Source organism: Thunnus thynnus, chromosome 1, assembly GCF_963924715.1.
Source record: "Thunnus thynnus chromosome 1, fThuThy2.1, whole genome shotgun sequence".
Lineage (NCBI taxonomy): Eukaryota > Metazoa > Chordata > Actinopteri > Scombriformes > Scombridae > Thunnus > Thunnus thynnus.
The window spans coordinates 39,376,775-39,402,255 of record NC_089517.1 but is presented as its reverse complement, the minus strand read 5'-3'; the positions used below and the strand labels follow the sequence as shown (position 1 = coordinate 39,402,255).

Below are 25,481 nucleotides of genomic sequence, written 5' to 3'. Positions count from 1 at the left end.
TTTTCACTGTAGTTTTTAGCAAAAGTTATTCAAACGGGAGGGATTCATCACAAACAGACCACAGACAGTTCAGATTGATAGTCACACCTCCTCCACTCTAGTGCTCAACACTGAATTTTTATCTGAATTCTCAGTGTTTTTATCAAACTTAGTCCTTAGTGCAGATGAAGTAATTATAGTAGGTGACTTTAATATCCATGTGGACGTTGATAATGATAGTCTCAGCACTGCATTTATCTCATTATGAGACTCAATTGGCTTCTCTCAGTGTGTAAATAAACCCACTCACTGTCTTAACCACACCCTAGACCTTGTTCTGACTTACGTCATTGAAATTGAACATTTAATAGTTTTTCCACAAAATTCTATTTTATCAGACCACTACTCAATAACTTTTGAATTCTTGTTACTGGATTACACACCATTAGACAAAAATATCTTCAATAGATGTCTATCTGATAGTGCTGTAGCTAAATTTAAGGAAGCGAATAACACTCAATTCCATTGTCCCTTTAAAAAGGAAAATAATAAAACATAAGAGGTTAGCTCCATGGCATAACTCCCAAAGCCGCAAATTAAAGCAAACATCACAAAAACTTGAAAGTATTTTGTGTTCCACCAAACTAGCAGAGTCTCACTTAATCTGGCAAGAGGAAGGCCCTCTGTAATGCCAGAGCTGCCTATTACTCAGCATTAACAGAAGAGAATAAAAACAGCGCTATGTTCCTTTTCAGCACTTTGGCCAGGCTGACAAAGAGTCATAACTCTATTGAGCAATGTGTTCCTATAGCTTCTTTAATGATAAAATTCTAACTATTAGAGACAAAATTCATCACCTCCTGCCTTCAACAGGCATCGATTTATCCCCAAACACAGGAACCTTAGAAACAGCTGTAATACCTGATATATATTTAGACTGTTTTTCTCCATTTGACCTTCCTGAACTAACTTCAACGATTTCTTAATCTAAACCATCAACCTGTCTCTTAGACCCCATCCCAACTAGGCTGCTTAAGGAAGTGTTACCCTTAGTTAGCACTTCTTTACTAGATATCATCAATCTGTCTTTAGTAACAGGTTATGTATAAAGTAGCTGTAATTAAACCTCTTCTTAAAAAGTCTACTCTTGATTCAGGAATTTTAGCCAACTATAGACCTATATCCAATCTTCCCTTTCTCTCTAGGATCTTTGAGAAAACAGTCACCAATCAGTTATGTGACTTTCTATATAAGAATAGTTTATTTGAGGATTTTCAGTCAGGATTTTGAGTGCATCATAGCACAGAGACAGCACTGGTGAAAGTTACAAATGATCTCCTGACTGCATCGGACAAAAGATTTCTCTCTGTACTTGTCTTGTTAGATCTTAGTGCCATATTTGACACCATTGATCATCACATCCTATTACAGAGACTGGAACATTTAATTGGCATAAAAGGAACTACATCAAGCTGGTTTAAATCCTATTTATCAGATCAATTTCAGTTTGTAAACAATGAATCCTTCATGCACACAAAAGTTGGACATGGAGTTCCACAAGGTTCTGTGCTTGGTTCAATACGATTCAACTTATATATGCTTCCTTTATGCAATATTATTCAGAATATGCAGATTATACCCAATTATATTTATTAACTCCAAGCATGCCTTAAGGATATAAAGACCTGGATGACCTGCAATTTTCTGCTACTAAACTCAGACAAAACTGAAGGTATTGTGCTTGGCCCTAAACACCTTAGAAACACATTATCTAATGATATAGCTACCCTAGATGGCATTACCCTGGCCTCCAGCACCACGATAAGGAATCTGGGAGTTATCTTTGATCAGGATATATCCTTTAACTCCTACATAAAACAAATTTAAAGGACTGCCTTTTTCATTTACATAAAAAAGATGCGGAAAACTAGTCCATGCATTTTTTACTTCTAGGCTGGATTACTGCAATTCCTTATTATCAGGCTGCCCTAACAAGTCTCTAAAGACTCTCCAACTGGTTCAGAATGCTGATGCACGTGTACTGACAAAAACTAGAAAAAGAGATCATATTTCTCCCATTTTAGCTTCGCTGCACTGGCTTCCTGTAAAATCCAGAATTGAATTTAAAATCCTTCTCCTCACCTACAAAGCCCTTAATGGTCAGGAACCATCATATCTTAAAGAGCTCATAGTACCCTATTGTCCCACTAGAACACTGTGCTCCCAGAATGCAGGCTTACTGGTGGTTCCTACAGTCACCAAAAGTAAAATGGAAGGCAGAGTCTTCAGCTATCAGGCTCCTCTCCTGTGGAACCATTTTCCAGATTCGGTCTGGGGGGCAGACACCCTTTTTTCTATAGAATAACCATAAACTGTATACATTTGATTACATTACATGTCTTGTACCTGCAGGTTGCTCTGAAGTAGTGGGCTTCTGTACTACTGTGGCACCAATGCTACTCTCTCCACCTTCAAAAAGAAAAAACCAATAATACAACACACCATATCTTTTAATGTTCCAATATAATACAGTTAACCACTCTCTCCACCTATTCACAGAACAGAACAAGAGCACAATACCCTACTCAGTTTACTGATATATACTACCCATCAATGGTTAAAATAGCCCTTTAACCAACACAAACATTAAAATAGACAACAAATTACAGTAGCCTGAATAATGTGACAGAAGACATTGTGTTGTCTAAATAATTTTAAACTATGAACTCAAACTGTGAACTCACTGACTTTTCACCAACGGATGAATTTTGATACTGACCACATAAACTAGACTAGATAGGCCAATTATACCATCAGTGTTTTTGAGGAAATTAGAAAGGGAACTACCACTTTTATTATTGATTGTCCAGTTTCTTGGCTGCTTTGACATTGACAGGGGACGATGACGACACGTCGATAACGTTAGCTATGTAGCAAAAGTTAGCTAGCTAGCACGTTTATTTACCTTTCTTTTTTTCTCTCTTTCCGTCTCTGCTCCACCCTTCCTCTTTTTCCACCGTCCATCTTGCTGCTAAGTCATTTACCCGCTCTAAATGCACTTGCTGCCAGACATAACATGTAACTGCCAACTACTCTCTCTCTCTCTCTCTCTCTCTCTCTCTCTCTCTCTCTCTCTCTCTGTTTCTCTCTCTCTCTCAACTCGCTCTCTACTTCTACCGCCTGGCTGTCACAGTGCGCATGGCAATGTTGTGTTCAGGGTCACAAAAAAATAAATAAATAAATCCATGACCATTTAGCAGGCCAGACCACGGGGAAAAGTCTCAGTGTGCCAGTCCGGGCCTGCTCTCCCCGATCTCCCTCTCCCTCCCTCTTTCTCTCTTAACCCAATGGGTCAAGGCAGATGTCTGCCCACCTAGAGCCCGGTTCTGCTTGAGCCTTCTTCCTGTTAAAGGGGAGTTTTCCTTTGCCGCTATTGCCAAGTGTTTGCCAATGGGGGAATTAATTGGTCTCTCTAAATGTATGGTTGAGGCCTGCTCTATGTGAAAAGTGCCCTGAGATAACTTTTGTTATGATTTGGCACTATATAAATAAAATTGAATTGAAAAATTGAATTGAATTGACTTGAATTAAATTCATATCAGGAGGAAATCAACAATGATGCACAGAAACATTTTTGGGAAACTTTTGGGAAGTAATAGAAAGCATCCTGACTGGAAACATCAAAAATTGGCATGAGATGTGCACGGCCCAAGACAGGAAGGCTCTGCAGTAGGTGATGAAAACCACCCAGAACATCACTGGTACCCATCTACCAAGCATAAGTGATATCGGTAAGGTGAGGCGCCTGCACAGAGCTCCAAGGATATTAAAAAAACAATACCCACCCCAGCCACAGCCTGTTCACCCTGCTACCATCTGGCAAGAGATACAGAAGTATTGGCTGTCATACCACCAGATGACAGAGCAGCGTCTTTCTCAATTCATCCTCCACATTCCAATATAAAAAAATAGATTTATTGTTATTACTTATTATTTATTAATCCATTTATATAATTTCTTTTTTGTGAGTAGCATAAAGGGACTACAAAGTACATTTAATTATACAACCTTGTGTTTTAAAATGATAATAATAAATTATAATAATAAAAATCTTGAATTTTGAACCATGAGCCAATTTTTCAGGATTTGTCATTGGAGGCAGTTAAAGGGTTATGCTCAATTCCAGCTCTATATTTTTAGTTCTGGACTCCACAAGAGTAGCTTTGCAGTTCAAAAAACTCTTTATTTATCTTATACTGGCCCTTTATGCAGCCCCTCAGTTCAGCCTTTGTCTCTAACAGGCAGTTTTGGCTCTGGTCTCTTTAAGGTCCCCTTCACGATGAGCCCACTCTGTTCTGATTGGCCAGCTTTCCGAGAGCTTTGGGGCAGCCGTATCAGAGTTATATTATGTTACAGCTGATGTGAACCCAACATTTCTTGCTTTACTGCTTTACATTAAACGCTTTTAAATGACTAAATAACGGGAGACTTTTATTGTGAAGAATTTACAGGAAATGAAACTGAATTAACAGAGCTTTGTTAGTGGCACTAAAAACCAGTCGAAATAACAAGATATGGAGATATTTGGATCAGTTACAAATAATGCAGGGAGAAATGGTACAAGCAGAAACAGCCACAGTGATGATGATCTTTGATGAAGAGCTGCAGACGACCAGCACACCTCCAACAGGTAAACAACTTATTTTACTTTGCAGTACTGTGTAAAGGAGTCATGGCTCGGCATGACTACCCTTAAAACAATGGAAAAACACCATAATGTTAGTGGAGTGCAGCAACAGACTTGCATGCTGTGCGTGGAGCAGATGACCATATAAAGAAATCTGTCATGAGTCATTGTCATCTCGGGCTTAAAGTAGAAAAAAATGTTGGAAACTGAGCGTTCAGAGCAGTCTGAAGCCAGTGGTTTTTGCTCACTGGCATTACAGAATTGTATGAAATGTTACACTTGTGCAGTGTGTCTACATGTACAACAGTGCCAAATTTGGTTGCAATCCAATTCAGTATTGAAGAGGTATGGCCCGTTAAATGCAACAGGCCATGCCTTCAAAAGTTTGGGAACCAATTACAGACAAACGATAAGTGATACCAAAAAACGAACACATAAGCTTTGTTCAGGGCCATCTAAATATGGTATGTACCAAGTTTGATTAAGATTGGATGAAATTTGTGGCAACAGAAGTAAAAAATGTGTTTACTAAAAAAATCCAAAATTGCAGAAATATTTTTAGGCACAAATGGGCATGGCCTACAGTCTACTTGGCATCATCCAAGGAATACACTAAAATTAACTAAGGAATAAATATTGCTTAGATAGGCCTAACGGTTCATAAGTTATCAGCCAAAATGTAAAACACATAATAAATGACCACATGGTGGCGCTGTTGGTCCCATTTTTTAAGATAAAATTTCCTCATGGGACACCCGTCAATCAAGCGTGAACATTTTAGCACTTTAGTTTTTGAGATATGAACTTTCAAACATTGCTCCCATAGACTTTCCATTATAACTTTAAATACTTATTTAAATGTATTTAGTTATGTTTACTTATGTCTAAAATTATATAAAATCATTGAAACATGTTACAAAAAAGAAAAGTAATAGTGTACATCTCCTTATGGAGATGTAAGTTTTGACATTGAAACAAAGTTAATGCAACAAATTGTATAGGACTAGTTAGATGCCAAAAAACGGCGAAATTACAATAATAACTAGAAAATTCTTCAATTTCTAAAGAAATTACATGTGAGAGCTGCAAACTGCTAGCTGCTGCTACTGCTACTGCCACTGCAAGCTGCTGCAGGAGGAATTGTTTTCCAAATCTTGTAGTGCCACCCACAAGTGAAATTGTATCAAGTGCTACAGACTTGAATTTGGCTGAATTTAGTGACCATGGAATATCCTATTTAAGAGATCTGGAACTTAATAAGTAGTATGGTGGTTTTTCACTAATGGCCACACGGTGGGGCTATTGGTGCCATGTTTCAATATATCATGCACATTGACATGGATAAACTTGTATAGCAAGTTTCATTTCATTAAAGATACCAGAATTGTAGAAATATCAAGTTATAATATTACAGTAGCAGCCCCTGTGGGTAGAATTGTATCAAATGCTATACTCTTGTGCACTGTGGCATTATGTACAACATTCCCAAATTTGGTGTCAATCCATTTCAGCGTTGAACAGTTATGGTGCATCAGGCCAGGCCTTCAAAAGTTTGGTAATCTATTACAGACAAATGGTAAGTGTTACCAAAAATGAACACATAAGCTTTGTTTGGCTGAAATATGTGCCAACAGAAGCAAAATATGTACCAAAAAATCCAAAATGGCAGAAAAAATTTTCAGGCGCAAATGGGCGTGGGCTATATCAGTCTACTTGGTATCATCTAAGGAACACAATGTACAAATATTGTTTGAATAGGCCTCACAGTTCATGAGTTATTAGCCAAAATGTAAAACATGTAATAACTGACCGCATGGTGGCGCTGTTGGTCCCATGTTATAATATGTTAAGCATTAACACATGGGACACCTTTCCATGAGGTTTGAACGCTTCAGCATTTTTAATTTTTGAGATATGCACTTTCAAACATAGCTCCCATAGACTTTCTGTTTTACATTTTAATACTTTAAAAAATTATATAAAATCACTGGAATATGCTAGAAATGAGAAAAGTAAAACATACATCTCCTTATGGAGATGTGAATTTTGACATTGAAACAAAGTTAATATGACAAATTGCATAGGACTAGTTAGATGCCAAAAAACGGCGAAATAAACTAGAAAATGCAATTTCTGTAGAAATTGTGTGTGATTGGTGAAAGCTGATTTAGAATGCATTACTGGAAGCTGAATACTATTGAAAAATCTATCAAGACTAAAATCAGCCACAGGTGGAATTGAACCTCCAACCTCATGTTTGTAAGTCAGACATGTCATGCACCAAGCTAATATGTCACACAGAAATACGAAGTCAGATTTTTGTGTTTAGACTTTCATTTGCATGAAATATATATGGGTTGTAATTTTTCAGACAGAAAGTTTTCTTGACTATTATGTGCATATCTATGTGCATGCCAGTATCTAATTGTGGTTGTTTTTGTGTGTTTCTGAGATGAGGACAATTTTAAATTGTAAATGAAACCTGTAGGTTTCCAGTGACTAACAGTTTAAACAGAGAAAGAGAGAGGTTTTATCACAAGGACTGTGTTTTGCAGTCTAAATCAGCAGATTGACAGCACCTGTGTGTGTCTGCATTTTTTCCACCTTCAACTCTTCTGAGTTCTGCCGTAAGCAGGGTTCAAACTCAAAATCTTTGGATCTAAAAGGAGCTCTGATGATCATGATCTTAAACCACTGGTTTACTCAGACACAGTTTACATGACAACAAAAGATACCTTTAACATGCGTTTCAATCTAAATTTTAAGTAATAATGTTAAAGAGCAGTCAAGTCGCATTAAATGATGGTACATAAGAAACAACAACTGGAAAATGCAATTTCTGTAGCTTGAGGAGTTAAAACTGGGAGTGAGTACTGTTTAGAATTTTTTTTCTGTTCTAGAAATATCTGTGCTTTCCACTCAGCCTGATCACATGACACACTGGTGAGATCTGTAAAAAGCTGTAAAAACCCTCACTTTGGACATACATTGTCCAAAAAGTACAAAAGATATCACAATACAATCTGATAACTTTGAAAATTCAAAGTTTTGTGAACTTTTTAAAGTTGGAATGGGGTCTGTAGGACAAGTTATGTCCAAGCAATTGAGTCTCAAAGTGATAAAGGTTCCAACTCAGTTGGACAGTTCCTCCCATTGACTTTTATAGTGAAAAAAGAGTGAGAGGAACAATGTGTGATCAATGGAGTGAAAATGTGTGAACAACGGATTGCCAATGAACCTTATTGTGCTTCGCAGCTCACACAATCCATGTAAACACCTTAATTGTCGTCGTATTGATCATTATGATTATTATGTTATCATGATTATTAGTGTCTATATAAACACAGTCATTTATACCTTAAAAAATAATCTGCTACTTGAAATCAAGATGCTCACAATATAGTCATAAATGGGATCATTATCTATACCAGGGCTTCCTCTCCATAGAGAATCCAAAGATGAGCACCACTATCAAATTTTGTGCCTCCCCATCCTGGCTTGGTTTAACACAATTTGCACTGTTTAGCTGAATTGACTAATTTGACTGCAATACCGGCACACTCCGTGGTGGCACTATACTGTAATCAGCCCAGTGCAGCCAGAAAGTTGCTGGCAGAGTAGAACACCTGAGTTTGTTTTCACCTATGGTTTTCACCAGCCTGGCTAACAGATTATAGGCCATCTTAGATTAAATCGAGTAAATAAACACTGTGGTGAACCAACACTCAGAATGTTCATCACACATTCTTTTGCACCAAAGCAACTCACAATATTTCATTAAATTTGTTTCTTCAGTTATACTAGAGGAGTTCCAAACTTACACTCAGACAATTTTTAAAGTCACAACAAAGGCTATTTTCAACTTTGGAGGTGAGGCAGTAGTATCACGGACTTTTCAAAAGAGTTGGAGAGAATGAAGGAAAAAGGTGAAATGCAATGACACCACATGCTGTAGACTAATGAGCAAAGCATCAGGTCCTACTACTGGAGCCAGAGGGAGACATAGCTGTACTTAAGACTATTGTATTATAATTTTATTGCATCTCTGCAATCAGAAAAATGCATTTTCATTGTTGATAGACCATGTTAATTATAACAAAAACAATTATAATCAAATGTACAGTCATGAATTTCAGCACTTAAGATAAAATTCATTAAGATACCTGGATAAACATTTTTTTTGCTGGCAAATTGGAATTACCATATGGCTTTGTCAGAATAATGAGATATCACACAGGTATGTCTGATAAAATGAAGTTCTTATAACTTAGTCTACTTTTAAAAAAAAACATGTTTAAACAAATGTATTTATTTCTTAGAATATGGCAAAGGCACCTCCTACTTTTGCACACACTCACCATGTACTCTTGCACCAGATCCTCAGGATCCATGTTGACATAGATGCAGAGTCCTTTTATGGCGCACTCCCCGCCAGCATTGATGTCATCCTCAAGGATCAAGACAAAGAACATGACAACATGACGTGACATTTTAACTCTAATTGTCAGCGGTAGGGATGAAGGTGGGCAAAGACAAAAAAAATTGAAAACTCTTCTTGTGACTTGTGATGCTGCCATCTGCACAAATAATCTGAAAACCAAAACAAATGCCGAGGCTCCTCTCTATTCACCCATGGGAAATGATCATTGAATAATTAAAGCACTTTTGCTTAAAATAAAACTTAAAGTGGACACTACCTGTTGTTGCTTTATGTGGTTTGTATCTTAAGTGTGTTTCAATCTGCTGTAAAACCAACCTGAGGACGAATGAAGTTATACTTGACTTGACTACATAACTGTTGCTGAGTGGCAGCTTTCTAATGCCAGGATCCCACCGGGGGCCTGTGCGCTGCGTTCCGGCTCTGACATGGTTTGCTCCATCCTCTGCACAGCGTCCTATCCCACTGTGAGTGTTTCAGAAGCGTAGCATCTTGGCTGCAGGGAAGCCATCCACCTTTTAAATTCAGTAGCATTCCTACTACAGTAATTACGGCAGCCTAGTCAAAGCTGATAAAGTGCCTTTAGGCATAATTACTGCAGTAGCAGAGCAACTAAACTCCCTGATTTTGTTAACTTGCTCAGCTTTCGTTGATTTGATCATTTTCCTTGATTTTTGTACTCCTACTATGATTAAGTAGGCTACATAATTATATGGTTTCTTTATTCGTCTGTTTTAATTGCGTTTATTGTTGATATACAATCGGAAGTCTGCACAGGTTGTTTTATCTTGAAAATTGACCAGATGCTCAACGCTGTTTCTGTGTCTGACTTCCTGCCCAGCTCGATCTGCTCTGTAGAAATAGACAGGGCATGTATCTTTAGCACAGCAGAGGGGAGAGCCGCTTCTGGGACACTTCTGGAACGCACTGCGGTGCACCCGGTAGGATCACAAGCGTTGACTAGAGTGACCATGATCAGCTCCGTCTGCCGTGTCAGAGCTGGAATGTGGCGCACATGTGCCCAGTGGGATCCCAGCATAATAGTTATCAGCTTATGATTTTAATTACTCTCTACAATAAGGAGCAAGTTGTAGGGTGATGTAATTTAGGACATCATGTAGAATGGGACATATAAGCTTTGAGGCACTGTGCTCTTCAAATATTAGCAGCAAATCACTTAAAAGGTCTTGAGTTGTTGCTACAACACTACTGAAAATAAAACAATCATTTTGATTGGTCTATAGTTACCAGGAAGTGTGTGGTAAAACCTTCCAGGACATCGGGTCAGGCAAACTGCTTGGTAAGTGCTGCGACATATCGAATTTTACTTTTGCATAATAAGGGTGCTAAACCAAAAACAGGCTATTTAAAAATTTGCAGAACTGTATTATGATGAAGTGTTTTATGAAATCTTTTAATTTTAATAGACATATTTGCTGAATACACATTGTTTTTTTGTGAATAAGACATCTTTATCATTTTTATTTTTATATTAAGTATTCATTTTACCCTTTGTCTCAGGGCTGCCTTGGTTTCTTATTGACTGAGTGGACTAAAGGAAAATAAATCTTTCTCAGGGTTGACATTGAGTAGTAAATGTTTACATTTGATTCAGTGTGATATTTTTTCTTTGAGACCTATAAAAGTGTCTACTGCAGTCAAATGGAAAGAGTACCTCAAAACATCAATCTAGAATCAAATCTACAAATGTATTGAATTGAGAATTCATTATGAATCAAGGATCGAATCGATTTTGAATCACAGATTGTTTTGAATTGCGAATCGATTGTGAATTGAATCGTCAATTCAATGAAGTCATGTGATTGCCAGTGTCTCAGAGAACGGTGAGCACTTCGTTGAGTGGGGTAAGCTGTTTGTGGCACAGCTGCTGAAGGACGACCTCAGATCTCATGCCCTCCTACTCAACAGCCACAGCAGCCATTCATATAACATGCCTTTAATCCAGCTGATGAAAGACAACAATGAGACCTCATGTGCTATCCATCACACATGACACATGTCCTGCAGCCAGCCGACAAGGCTCTTTTGAAGAGCCTTAAGCACAATTGGTATGAGGAAGGGAGAAAGTGGAGAAGGTAGACAGCAGGACTCAAGCTGCCAAAAACGGAGTTCTTCTCCCTTTTCAACAAGGCATGGCAGAAGACTGCCACAGTTAAGAATGCTCAGGTTGGCTTCAGGGGAATGGGAATGTTTCTCCTGAACAAAAACATTGTCCCTGCTGAGGTCTATGCTCCAAGTACCACCATGGAGAGGGCCGTGCCACTGCCACCCACTGTAGCACCTGCCATGCCACCCTAATGTGCCGTGCCACCCTCACGCGCCATGCCACCCTCTTGTGCTGTGCCACCCTCACATGCCATGCCAACTTCACCTGCCGTGCCGCCCTCACATGCCATGCCACCCTCACTTGCTGTGCAACTCTTATGTACTATGCCATCCTCACCCACCCTGCCACCCTCACCTGCCGTGCCACCCCGAGATGCCATACCACCCTCACATGCTGAGACGACTTTCAGCATGGAAGATCTGGGTGCAGACAAAATTATCATGTCTCCGCTTGATGATATCTCCTTCCTTCCTCTGCCAGCCAAACAGAAAGCTAAACCTGCAGCAGCTACCCCTGTAAGCTCTGTAGGAGAATGTATGGGGACAAAAGTGATCCCATGGCGACAGAGGAGTGGATTAGCTGTCAACAATGCCATTGCTGGTTCCACAAGAGCTGTGGGGATGACCATGGCATAATGGAAGACGAGGGGTTTATCTGCAAAGACTGTGTATAATTTCACAGGAGCAGTAGGCTACACACAGTAGGCCTATGAATGGTTTCATAACCAGTATTCTGGCTTGTTTCACTGGGCAGTTCAGCCCTTTTAAGTTTTAAAACTAAAACCCAACTAACATAGTAGGATGAAATATGGTGAAAAGTGAAATATGAAATATGAAACATTTAAGAGGTTATGTTAAGGTTTAAGGTTAAATCATTTGTTAATTATTTTTGTATTCATGCAACACCTGATTCCCTATTTTACTCTGTTCAACCCTTCTATGTTCAATTGTTCTATATACTATATGTTCAAATAAAAAAAAAATTTGAACTGAAAATGAATGTCCCAGTTTACCTTACCAGTTGTCCCATTTTACTTGAACATGCCAACAACATGAGAGAAGGGGTCTTGGTGTGTTTGAAGGTCTGTAGTTTCTAAACAAGTATACTTTACAACATCATTTCAAAACAGTAATATTGCAGAGATCCGTGATAACTTCAGTGAGTAACCTTTTTTGATGGTCCTGGTAATTCTACCGAAAAGTGTCCCAAATTACCTGATTCCACCCTATTTTAGGTGCAGGTACATCCCTGTTTGACATATTTCATGTCCTTAGTTTAAGTCCAAAATTATTTCCATTAATATTTACTTTTTGGATAACAGTGCATTTTTAATAGCGACCTCATCCTGCACTAGTGGATGTGATAAAAAAAAAATTCACATAAATTTCTTACAGTGGAACAGTGTGGGTGCATTATAAATTTTCTGAGTCCTTTCAGGCTTGTAAGTATGCCAGTTTTTGAAATTTGTGTCTGATGTTCCTGTGTTATTGACAATATGAAGAGCTCAAGCAACCTCTGTATCTGGGCTGGTAGAAAAACAAATAAGCCATAATAAGCCATTTTTTTGAAGGAAATTCCTGTGTTCATACAATCATGTTTATTACTTATATTCATGACATGACTGCTGTGACAAAACTGCCACTCAGTCATACTTATCATACCAAAACATCATCTAGACATCTTTTCAAAATTTATTGCAATTTATAGTTAAATAGTTAAAAAGTTCTTACTATCATCATGGCAGCCATGTCTTCAAGCTTTTTGCCCTGCTGCCCTGATCGCTTTGGGAACACCCTTAGCAGATTTGTGGATATAGGTCAAGCTGTGACAGAAACCTTGACTGTAGAGGCATAGTTGTGATAAGCTTGAGCTCTATGTTTATCTGAAAACAACATGAAACCAATTGTTAACAACACGGACCACTGACATATACACCAGACATTTGTTACACCAAAACTACACCTGCCAACCACATCACCGCATGCACTTTGTATGTTTAGTCATCATTTGATTTCTGCTATGGAATATTCTAAACCACATCCTAATGGAGCCAAGCATTAGTCTAACAGTTGCATATACCATCTACAGCACAAGAAATCACACCATTATTGACAGATTATTTTTACTTACATCCATTACATCAAAGAGAGCTGGCCATCTCTCTTGTACATCACTGATCATGGGAGCATCACGAATATATTCTGAAAATATAGCAAAGTAAAAGTTGTCAGAAAGATAAATACTCAAGTATGAAAACCCAGAAAAAATACTTAAGTACAGTTAGAGATTATTTTCACTTTGTTACTTTACAACTCTGGCTAGGACCAATGTTTTGGATTAAAAACTAATGCCAAAGCCCAGGACTACTTAACTGATCAACTGAAATAGCCATCTGCAGAGCCCTGCCATGCCATTAACAGAGTGAATAAAAAGTCATATTCTTACCACAAAAGCTTGAGCCCACAGTAAATGCGCTGACTCCAGGAGACATGCACAGACTGTGAGTTTGCTTGTTAATCTGCAGCAACAAAGAGCAACAGAAAAAACCCTTCTACAATGTAAAACTGTATTTCTCCAAACACATATAGTATATACTAGAGGTCAACAGAGTATGTTTTTTGATAGCTGATGCCAATCTTTTTATAGCAGAGCAGCAAATGGCCAATATACAGTATATTTCTGCATCTCAAAATGTGAATGACATCATTGCTCTCTTCAATGTACAACTGCGGTCAAGCCAGCCTCCACTATGAATAAGACTAGGTCAAAACCTAGTATATGGCTGGACTGTGTATGATCAATATGTGAAATTGTGAAATTGTCATTTTGTTACAGGGATAGTCAGTGGTAGTGTCTATAATGTGAATTCCTGGATATTAAATGTTAATCTGCAATTGTTTGTATTGGTCCCCATAATATTTTCTGGGAAAGTGTATTGAAGTAGCATATCACATGACATGGTTAAGCTTGTTAAACCATGTTTTGGTACATTTGCCTGGATTGTTTTGTTTCTCTGGCTTTCACCTAGACTGTGTACTGGCTTTTGGATTTTTGGCTTAGTATAGACTGTGTAGAAACTGTAACTCCCCTCGCAGTCAGCAGTCCAAAGATGGCAGACAACACAATGGAGACCACATCTAAGACCTTGTTTTCTCTACAAATGTTAAGAGAAGAGCTAAAAACATCCAGAGAAACAGTCCTGGCTCAGACACAACAAGCAATCACTAAGGAATGTAAGAAACTACAGGACAAACGCCTGGACCTAGAGAACACAAGACAAAACCCTCAGTTAGTGGGCATTAAAGAAGGAGCCAAAGACAGTAACATGATCAAATTCCTTACTGAATTTTTCCCCGCAGTGCTGGGTGCTGCTAGCTTCGATTCCCCTGTGATGATAAACAGAGCACATTGCACACTAGCCCCAAAGCCAACCGGAGAGGAGAGGCCCCATGCAATACTTGTCCTCCTGCATTACTACACAGATAAACTGAAGATACTGGATCTCACCAAAACGAAAGGCCGACTCACATACAAGGTACTCATCTTTCCAGACATGAGACTGGAGGTCAACAAATTGGGTGCTATGTTCAACTCAGTAAAAAGAAAAACTCTGAGATGCCAACATTACCAACAGCCTATTCTATCCAGCCTGACTCACCATCACAGTGGATGGGAGTAGACACTCCTTTGACTCCCCACAAGCAGCTGAGGATTTCTTTAATCAGAGGATTGCTAAAGTGGACTGACTTTCATGCAAGTAATGTCAATGGAAGTGGTTTGACATAAACTCTTATGAACAACTTGATAGGGGCTGATAATAGTTATTGGGTGATACAGCGCACTATAACAAACGTATCAGAGATTAAACCAAGACAGCCAAGCTAAATGATTCATTTTCTAGTTAATTTAGACTTTATACAATTTCTGTCAGAAGGCTGCAGACAACCTAAACATCAAAGCCAGTATAATGATCCACTGAAAATAATGTCATCCATAAGGGATAATCAACAAGTAGGTGTGCATTAAATGGTTTTAAGACATGATGAGGGGCCAAAGAACCACCCTCTGTGAAGTGCCTTAAAACCGTTTAACGCACAGCTACAAGTTGATTATCCCACTTATACCATGGTCATTTGCCAACAATATAAAATAAAAGCATTCTCAAATTTTTGGTGAAAGTTTTGCACTCAAAATCGAAAGGTTATGAAGTAAGAGCTTACTGCTGTCATGACAACTTGCCACACTGTACTCACTGCCAGCCTGAACTGAGGCATTCATGTAAGTTCTCATTAAGCATAACCGCAGAGTATGTCTCCAAATCAGTGTTCTTTTGTTTTTGGTAGAGAAAGTTTCTGAATATATTAACTGCCCATTTTGTTGCTTTTTTTGTATTAATCTCATCCTTCTCTTTCTCTATCATTTTAAGCTCTTAAGGTGTCACTTCCTTGTGCCGTTTTTCACTTGGTTTCTGTCTTTTCTTCTCCATTTCTTTTTCCTCTGCTGCGTCCCATTCTTCAGAACTTCATGAGTAAGCTTTGACAGCTGTGGGCTTTGATGTTGCTATGGTTACAGGTTTGGTAGTGGATGAATTTAGAACGGTGATTAAACTTGAGCCGAACATGTGCATTTAACGGTTTTAACACACACTTGCTGGCCAATCAGAAAAGAGTATTCATCCAGACCATGGTAGAAAGAATGATAATATATGATGTTACCATACAGTAGTTAGATACACCAGTAAGCTGATCCATTGACAAAGGTTTTGTCTTTCTGTTTCATTAACACAGTCAGAGTAAACAGGCTCAGAGGAATGCACAGTTGACAGATACTCTGGACTTGTGATAAATAGATAAAGAAGAGAGACTAAATATTTATTCATTCATTTTCCTTGCTGTTACTTGCTCCTGCTTTACTGTAATAGTTAAATTCAGTAAGAAACTGAGGTTCAGGAGTTTTACACAGTTATATGTTAAGGAGGAGCTTAAGAAACACATCTTATCCTTTACAAAACCAGATCATAGACAGAAGTATGAAGGGGTCCTTTAAGACTGGTGAGGAAAGTGTGGTGCAGTTTGTCACCTGGAACTGTAAATGCTTGAACGGAGCTATGAAACCAGATAATATACTGGCTCATCTAAAGAAGATGGGGCCAGAAAATCAAACTCATAAACAACTACATAAAAATTGGGTTGGGCACGTGTTTCATTCCAATTTTAATTTCAAGTCACATGGAACTGCTATTATAATTAATAGATATATTCCTTTTATTTCATCTGATATAATTTCGTACTCAAATGGTAGATATAGTAACTGAGAAAATCTATAATACCCCAGTTACGCTGGCAAACATCTACTTTACTTTTATTTATTTGACAATGACAGCATAATAGCTTTGGAACTTCAACATATAATTATGCACAGACATCAGAAGCAATGTGTGATTATAGCGAAACGCTAAATTACAACACCTGTCCACAGGAGACTTTTTTTTTTTGACAATGGTGCCACCTCATTGGTTTATTTATCCACGATTTTTATTGTCCTATTATATAGTGATATTATAGGTTTTATAGTTGATTGTGAGGCTTGTGACCAGGTAGTGATGCAACATGACAGGTGTGAGAATATAATAGCATGCATGTAGAGCTGGGCTGTGCTGAAAGGCAGATACTTTCTGATGAGTCTGAAGCAGTTGAGATTTGATTTAATCTATGCCCCCAACCATGATGATGAGAAGTTCATGTATTCAGTGCTATCTTCCTTAAGCAAACCTTCACATCCACAACCTAATTCTAGCTGGGAACTTTAACTTTGTGATGGATCCAGTATTGGACAGATCATCAAACAAACAGCAATCTTTGTCTAAGTCAGCCAAACTGATTCAGAACTTTGTGAACACAGCTAATAAAATAGACCTTTGGAGATACATACAACCAACTCAACAAAAATAGTCTTTTTTCTCTCAGCCACACAATTCCTTTTCCAGAATTGATTATTTTTTCATAGATTCTAAATTACTTTCAGCAGTAAAACATACTGATTATGAGGCCATTGTTTTATCTGATCATGCCCCACTAAAACTGCAACTATGCAGAACCTGGCAAATGGACAACAGTTTACTATCCCATGAAACACATACTGAATCAAAAGATATCAAATACTTTTTTCTATATGCAAACTACCGAAATCCCAGCTGTTACGGTGCATCTCACATCTCATATGTTATTGAAAGCACTGAAGGCTTATATTCGTGGCCAAATCATCTCCCACTGTGCACAACTGACCAGAACACAAAAAGAGAAAAGACAAAAATTAATTGAACCAATTTCAGAACTAGATCAGCAGCATGCAGTCAGCATGCAAAATCTCCTACTCCTGAATTACTTGCAAAGAGGATATCTATGCAAACTGAATTTATTCGTCTCTCCACAAAAGAGATTACTAAATTAATAAATAATTCCAGACACAAATATTATGAATATGGGGACAAAATAGGAAAATATTTGGCTCATCAGATAGGAGTATTTGAGACATCAGGATTAATAACTGAAATTTGCACAGGTTCTGGCTGTATAACAAAAGATCAGTTAGAAATTAATCAGGAATGTAAACAATTTTGTTTTTGATAGTCTGAACATCCCTAACATCAACAAGGGAGATAAAAAAAAAACTCTTCCTATTACTTTGGAAGAGGTTATTCTAGCAATGTGTAATTTATGTTGGGTCTCAACCATGTGTTCAGACAAAGGCATGCCTACTTGTAAACTCTGAAGCCTGACCATGAGGCCGCCTTTGTCCTTTAATCCCTGAAACAATGGAAGAGCGCCAAAAGGCTGCTCACACAGACTACAACTCCCAGCCTGCCCTGCAGTTCGCACTTTGGAGCAAGATCTGGGAGAGCCCCAAACTCTCTCATTGGCAGAGACGTCCTAACACCACAGGAAGTTCCAGCGATACAGCCATGACATCACCTCAGCTATAAGTACCAGCTACACAGATACACCCATTGCCTTTCCATTGTAACCATGCCACAGGAAGTTCTGCTTTCCCTGTGAGCCATTTTACTAAAGGAGGTAACCAGCTTTCCATTGTATTTCCCCTCGCCGAGTTTGAAGATCCTCCCCTTGCTGGACAAGATGAGACTTCTCCCTGTGTTCAACCAAGCATAATTACCAGATCCAAAGAAGATCCACTGCTGCTGCAACCCAGCGTTCTCTTGAAAAGGATTTCTTCACGAAGACGCGGAGAACTTCTATACCCCGCTGCCTTCCGACTGAGTCACATCTCCTGTGTTTCCTCGCTGCCCACTGAGAAACCAGCTGCTGCTAACCCTCGAGGAAATGAGTTGCTCTCTTACTTGGGTCACTTTCTGAACCGACCCAAGTAAACTGTTTACGTCTGGGCAGAGACAGTGTTGTATTGTGTTAGCTTTATTGCTTGTTAAGCTTTATTGCTACTGTGTTGTGAATTGATGGACTGCTGAGTCCTTTTGTTCTGCTAAGCTCCGAGGAGCACTGATGCTTGCTGCTTGTTAAGTTGTAATTTTTGTTGTCCCGCTCAGGACTGCTGTTTATTGTGCCATAGTGAGCAAGAAAGCAGGTTGGTTTGTCAGTCAACAGTCCAGACAACATGCATTACAGACTACCGTCCATACGTGCGCTTTTCTGTGTGACAAAGCAACTACTGCTCTTTCCCCATGGTCAAGGGATTCTACCATGAGCCAGCATTTCTTTCACCTTTCTCTCTGTTGTTGCTAACCCTGTCTACATGCACACATACACATAAACACCTGCACCCCTTTGCACATCTGGTGGGCAGATAATGTGGGACACAGCGGTGTTCTGCCCCTCGCCATCTTATCACCAGATGAGTGTATTTGATAGCACACATGCTGAAATGGGTGATTGCAGAGTTGCTGACCTCTGGCCAGCACCATCTACCTTTGTCTCTAACCAAAACACCGCAGTTACATCCACTATTTGATTCTTGCATGACATGATTTCCTCCTGTTGTCACATCCACCATCTTGACTCTCGTGGGATGTCATCATCCTAGATCATGTCCGCCATCTTGTCACTCACACACACACACATACATACACACATATACACACACACACACATTCGCCTGGATGCATGTTTAATCGTGTATAGCTGTTGTTTTTTGCTTAGGTAGTGTTAGTACCATCTTTACTAAACACCAGTAGGCTCAGTGACCTGTGGCCAGGAAGCAACAGGTTGTGTCTGGGCAGCAACGAGCTGTTGTCGGGGAGCAATACGCTGCTGCTGGGGAGCAACAGGCTGTGTCTGGGCAGCAACAAGTGGTTGTAGTGGTTGATGGAGGCAGCTAGCCATCTCATTAGCTGGAGAGCTAATATATGCAGGGTGTTTCTAATTGGATAGCACTGCTTTTGTTGTGTTGTTTTGTTGTCATGCTGGTCATTTATTGATGTTAGAGGAGAGCGTCAAGGCACTCGGGAGTGTGCAAAAACGTCACCTCCCTTGGATTTTCGCTGAACATCCGGCCTGGGTTCTTCACATAGAAATCAGTCCACAGGCTGTTACAGACAACAAGCGTACTACGCACATGCGCAATGCAGATTTTCACGCAAAAACAACGCGAGGAAGACCAACTTCCGCTGCCAAGGTCATATGATTTCTTTTCAACTATGGAGGCGGAGGTCCAAGATTTCTGCCTCCGTGTCTGCCATTTTGTCTGCATCCAGGTCCCTTTTGGGTGGGGTTGCTGTGCAGAAAGGTCAGTTCACCTTAAGTAAGCCTGGTCAGGTCAAGCTAACTCATTGTTGCTAACTTCAGGGCTAACCCGCCTCCAGCGGTTGGTGAACAAACAGATGAGAGCTGCAGCATTTATTTACTGACAAACTGTAGCCTATACTGTACATTTACTGCAAGATTGACAATCTCAAACTCATAATTCTGCAGAGGCACCACTGCAGAATGAATATAGGAGAAACACTGTACATTTATATAACAGTTATACTCACCACAAAAACTTCAGAGTGTGAGGCTGGCGGTGAGCTGCAGTACCAAACACACACACACACACACAAATCGCTGCATTAGTATTAGCATTAGTATAGTCTAAATATAACTTTAGGTGGAGACACTTCTAATCCTGTTATTTTGAGAAAAGATACATACCCACCACAGAACTTGAGCCACAGCAGACACACTATGCACGTCTGACAGCCATCTGCAGCAGCAACAAGAGCAACGACATTAAAAAAACAAACAAAAAAGCCCACTTCTACAATTCAAAACTATAACTCACAAAACAAAAGTGATATATCATAAAGAACACTGCATAAACTATGGATGGGTGTTTTCAAATAGTCACAAAATTGTTAAGTATTACATAGTTTATGCAACTATTATTTTTTCTAAAAAAAAGAAAATCCCTTGTTTTTTACAGGGTTTGGTAGTAACACCAGAGCCTTAAGTACCTCCTATTTTGCACAGGCATGTAAAGTTTCATTCTGCCCATTTCTAGCAAAAACACAAGCAATCTAACACCGGCCCGAAATGTAAACGTCCCTATTAAGCCCACCAAATCCGCTTTTCAGACATTTTTAATATATAATGCTCCAATTTAAGTGGGCTTAATGGGTACCTAACGTACCCTTTAAGAATACAAACTTGTTCTATTCAAATCTGTAATCTCTTAGCTCTCAATAGCTATTTTCATTTTGTCTCCACTTCAATCCTATGGCCTGTAAATGGCATTTGAAATGGGCATGGCCAGCCATTTTACTGTGTTGTCAACGCAGAAAAAGCTTAACTTACAACATGTCTTCTTTGGAATGTAGCCAAAAAACTATTTATGAACAAAATCAAACTATAGTGGAAATTATTCTCAGATACTTCATCTTTCAATATGTGTTATTTTGTCTGTATCTCTATCCTATGGTGTGCTGTTGGCATTTGAAATTGGCCAAAATTTCTGGTCCAGCCAGTTGGTTGAAAGTGCAGATGTTTTTATGAAGGACCAACTGACTGAAAGAAAAACAGTTTGCAGGTTCAATACTAATCTTCCAAGGATGGTAAATTAGTCAATTTCAGGATTTACAATTAAACAATAAATGTAATTGATTTTCAAATGTTAATCACATTTAGGCTAGTAGTTTGAAAACATTGTAAGAACACATTTTAAAACCATTCAGTTCATTGTGGAGTAACATTAAAACATACAGAGTCATAACATCTTGAAGCTCATTATCTCATCTTAAACTAAAACTTCTCTGAAAAGTAAAGATTAGAAAAATATTGCTTATGTTAGGATAATATATAGGCCTGTCCAGAATGAATTGACCCATTTAATATCAGTGATATTCAAATATGGGTATTAATTATCTGATTTATTGAGCTGATTCATGAGGTGAGGTTAAAATTAGGGAAGAAAATGGTTCAAAAGTCAAAAGGGACAAAATCCCCATTGAAACACAATCAAGTAGGCTTAGTGGGAGCAGGTGGGCTTAAAGGGAACCTCAGTGAATTTATGGTTAAAAGAGAATATTTTATTCTACACACATGACATTAAAAAAACAACTATATGAAATAAATCTTTACATGGTGTGCTAACATAACATGAAGAGTATTAATTGATCATGTAGAGAAATAATTAGCTGTACTCATTTATATCCACCCTAAACAGTGTGATTTTTTTGGTAGCATCCCTTTTAAGCCCACCAGATAAAAATGTTAATCCAAAAATAAATAAAGATAAACATACACATTTATTATCTATTCAACAGTATAATAATATAAACTGCATACAAAAATGTAAACTATACATACTTATCATGCTTTATGTCATTGCAATAAACCATACCATGCAGCTACTGTATTGATGCAGCATGTGGTCTGTTTGCTGGCATGCTAAAACTGATATTTTGATTTCAAAAGAAACAGTATTTTTGATTCAAGTAATATTCTAACATATTTCTAATTCAAACATAACAATTGAGTATTTACCAAAAATAGGAGTAGAAATATGCAAAAAATAGTATTCTCTGAGGATACCAAAACCACCAAAGTTTTTTTGCAACTTCATGTGCAGCAGGTACATGTCACACATATGCTTCGATAACTCATTATTAACAAATCTGATTGACTTACAATAAAAAGTGTCATTTATTTAACAAGCAGCTTCATTGGAAGAAACATCAAACAGCAAAAAATTATGATGTGTTTTTTTTTAATTTGACTCAGAATTTGCAAGTGGGCTTATATGGTACCAGGGTACGCGTGACATAAATTTTTCAGTAGAGGGTGTATGTATAGGCTCTGTGCGGACATCCACGTACCTCCAATTCATTGTGCCTTGCACAGACAAGCCCACAAGGTCACAACGCCGTCTTCCTGTAGACGTTGATCTACTCTCCATGTGAGGAATATGTCCTCCAAGCGAACTCCAGAGAGTAGTATAAACAGAGCTACGACACATCTGTCGTGTCCGCAGCTGTCCATGTACACATCTTCTCGGGAGCAGATCTGTGGCTTAAGTCCAACCGGTCACAACTTCAGCTGGCGTTTCTTACTGAGCCTGCTAACTTGGTAGGCCTCACAAACTATAAGCCTACTGTTAGCCACCTTAACGTTATGTACTACCCAACAATGTCCTTAACCTTCAACACAAGATATATAACTAGCCTACCTTTAACAGCACAAGCCCAATAGAGTAATCCTCCAACTGTCAAATGACAGCAAAGCATTCGCACTCCTCATTGACCAAGGCTAATCCCAATGATACGTGGTGACTCTGAAGGCATTATACTATGTGGTTACACATTAGCCAATATTCAAATTTATTCCAGCCATCCATACTTACCAAGTTGAGCTGAATAATGGCATGACCATAGACATGACAAAGCAGCAAGTAGGTCTGTCTTCTTCAAATTCATTGTGTGCCATGTGTGATTGCACCAGGCACCGAGAAAAATTAGTATTGATACTTGATTGTGTAGTTTTGTATTTTGTATAATGTGTCCTGTGTGTATTTTTTGCTTTGTACTGTTTGTTATTGTGCTATTATATGATTTAATTGTAAGGGACCGCAGATGAAAATTAGCTATAAGCTAACTCTGGCGCAGTACATCAAATTTAACATTTACATTTAACACTGTACATGGTCCCAATAAATACAATACAACAACTCACTTTATCCCAACATTACCTAAACAAGTTCATGTACTCTCTCTGCATACAATGTAGATTCTACACAATGCTATTACATTTTGCTTCAGAACATGAAAAAAATGTGTAAAATGCACAAAACATACTTAGATAAATCCAACAAATGGCCAGTCTCCTTTTTTCAGTGTATTTATGAAAAGCTAAATTATTAACTTGTTTCTGACAATCTTCGGCATTGTTTTGTGTTGTTAATTGATTTACAACCATAAATGCATACATTTGCATCAAGCAAGCATATCTTACCCACTCCCATGTTGATAAGAGTATTAACACATGAAAAATGTCCCTTTATGGTAAATTTTGAACAGATAAAAAATGTGTGATTAATTTGCAATTAACTATGAACAGTCATGCAATTAATCACAATTAAATACAACCATGCATTGAACTGTGCAGGATGTTTCCAAGCATCCAAGCAGATCTGAATAATGACTCATTATTGGTTTGTATTTTATCTCTGGACCAAATACAAACAAGAGGAAACACAGTGCATTGCATGCCTTGTTTGAGGTCAGTATTTACCTCATCATTTACCTTTACCTAATCATTTTGAAAGCATAAAATGATCATAAATCTGCATTTCATCATGAACTGCATCTCCTGATGAAGATCGTGTGATGTGGTTGGAACCTCAAGAAAAAGCCAACCTTGAGCTAAGGTTGTTTTGCCACACACACAACCACTCACTAATAACTTTGATAATCAGTGACGTCATTTATCACTGAAAAACACCAAACGCTTGTCATTTCTGTCTTCTTCAATGTGAGGACTTGCTGCTTTTTTCTGTCTTATATCATTGTAAACTTTTGGTTTTGATACTATTGTTCAGATAAAACAAGACATTTGAGGACATCACCTTGGACTGTGAATAGGTGTGAAGGGCTTTTTTCATAATTTTCTAACACTTTATACAGTAACATAAAATGATTAATCATAAAAATAATTGAAAGATAAACTGATAAAGAAAAAAAACATTAGTTGCAGCTCTAGCTGAATGTATGAAATCCCTTATCATTACTAAGCAAACCAATCATCCCAATTTTAGTATATGATGTGTTCCTGATGTCCCAATGGCGCTGAGCAATCAGGAGAAAGTTGCCTGAAGATACCACTCTGAAGCAAGCACCTCCCCCTGTTCTCCAGCAGGGAACATTTGGTTGGAACATTTGGTTTACCAAATCTAAGATTAACAACTAAACTCAAGCAAGCAAGCAAGTGCAAATGGGACATTCAGTAGTTATATATGTTCATTCTACATTCAACTGTACATATCCAATAGCACATGGACACTTCATAACATCACTGACTGTTATTATCCAGGGAAGCCTGTATCACAGTATGCACTAACAAATGGAGAACTGTTGCCTGTGTAGTGCAGAGAAAGAAAGACAGAAAGAAAGAAAAAAGAAGGAAAGAAAGAGAGCCAGACAGAGGAATTTGAGAGCTTCTTACCTGCTTCCCTCACATCCTGCACAGCTGCTGTAGGTAGGACAGCTCCCAGTCTGTACTGAGGAACCGCTGCAGAAGAGTGGGCGGTAAGTGAGGAGTGGAGGAAGGGTGGGAAGTTAAATGGAAAGGCTAGGGGGAGGGCAGATGGGAGGAAGGGGGCAGATGGATGGAGAGCGGGGGAAAAGAGTCACTGGTGGCTGCTGCATCCCCTCTCTGCATACTGAGCTCTACGAACAGAGCAGAGCGGAGCGCCACACATTCCTGCTCCACTCTTACTGCCTGCGTGTGTTCGCAAGAAGGATGCAGCAAGTGTGTACAGCACCATATCTGATTACTGCCAACTGGGGGTGAGAGATACACACTTCAGTGAGAGACATGTATGCATGTGTGTGTGTTCTTGTACATGTACTTTCCAAAACCAAATGTCTTTATAGAATATAGATAAATAAATTTAATGTTTTGCATCATCACTTTTACAAGGAGGTACAGCATTCTGAGTTGGATTTACAGTTTAGGATTAAAAATAGGTTTAGATGTGTAAAGTTTAAACCTGTGTTAAAGGATGAGTCTGATGATATTTTTATTATT

The 25,481-nt window shown here is 38.5% G+C and overlaps 1 protein-coding gene across 3 annotated transcripts in view; it reads right to left on the bottom strand.

The window, feature by feature from the left end:
* Positions 1-25,225, bottom strand: part of LOC137188276 (cortexin domain-containing 1 protein-like) — a 42,626-nt gene extending 17,401 nt beyond the window's left edge. The window contains exons 1-7 of one of the 3 annotated variants that reach the window (XM_067597872.1): positions 24,897-25,225; positions 20,394-20,445; positions 20,237-20,270; positions 13,678-13,750; positions 13,363-13,433; positions 12,963-13,114; positions 9,025-9,114 (exon numbers count right to left, since the gene is read on the bottom strand). The gene's annotated coding sequence lies outside the window, so the exon portion shown is untranslated. The remainder of the gene's footprint in view (positions 1-9,024; positions 9,115-12,962; positions 13,115-13,362; positions 13,434-13,677; positions 13,751-20,236; positions 20,271-20,393; positions 20,446-24,896) is intronic. The other 2 variants (XM_067597880.1, XM_067597889.1) reach the window with 2 other exon arrangements.
* Between the last annotated feature and the right edge of the window lie 256 nt (positions 25,226-25,481).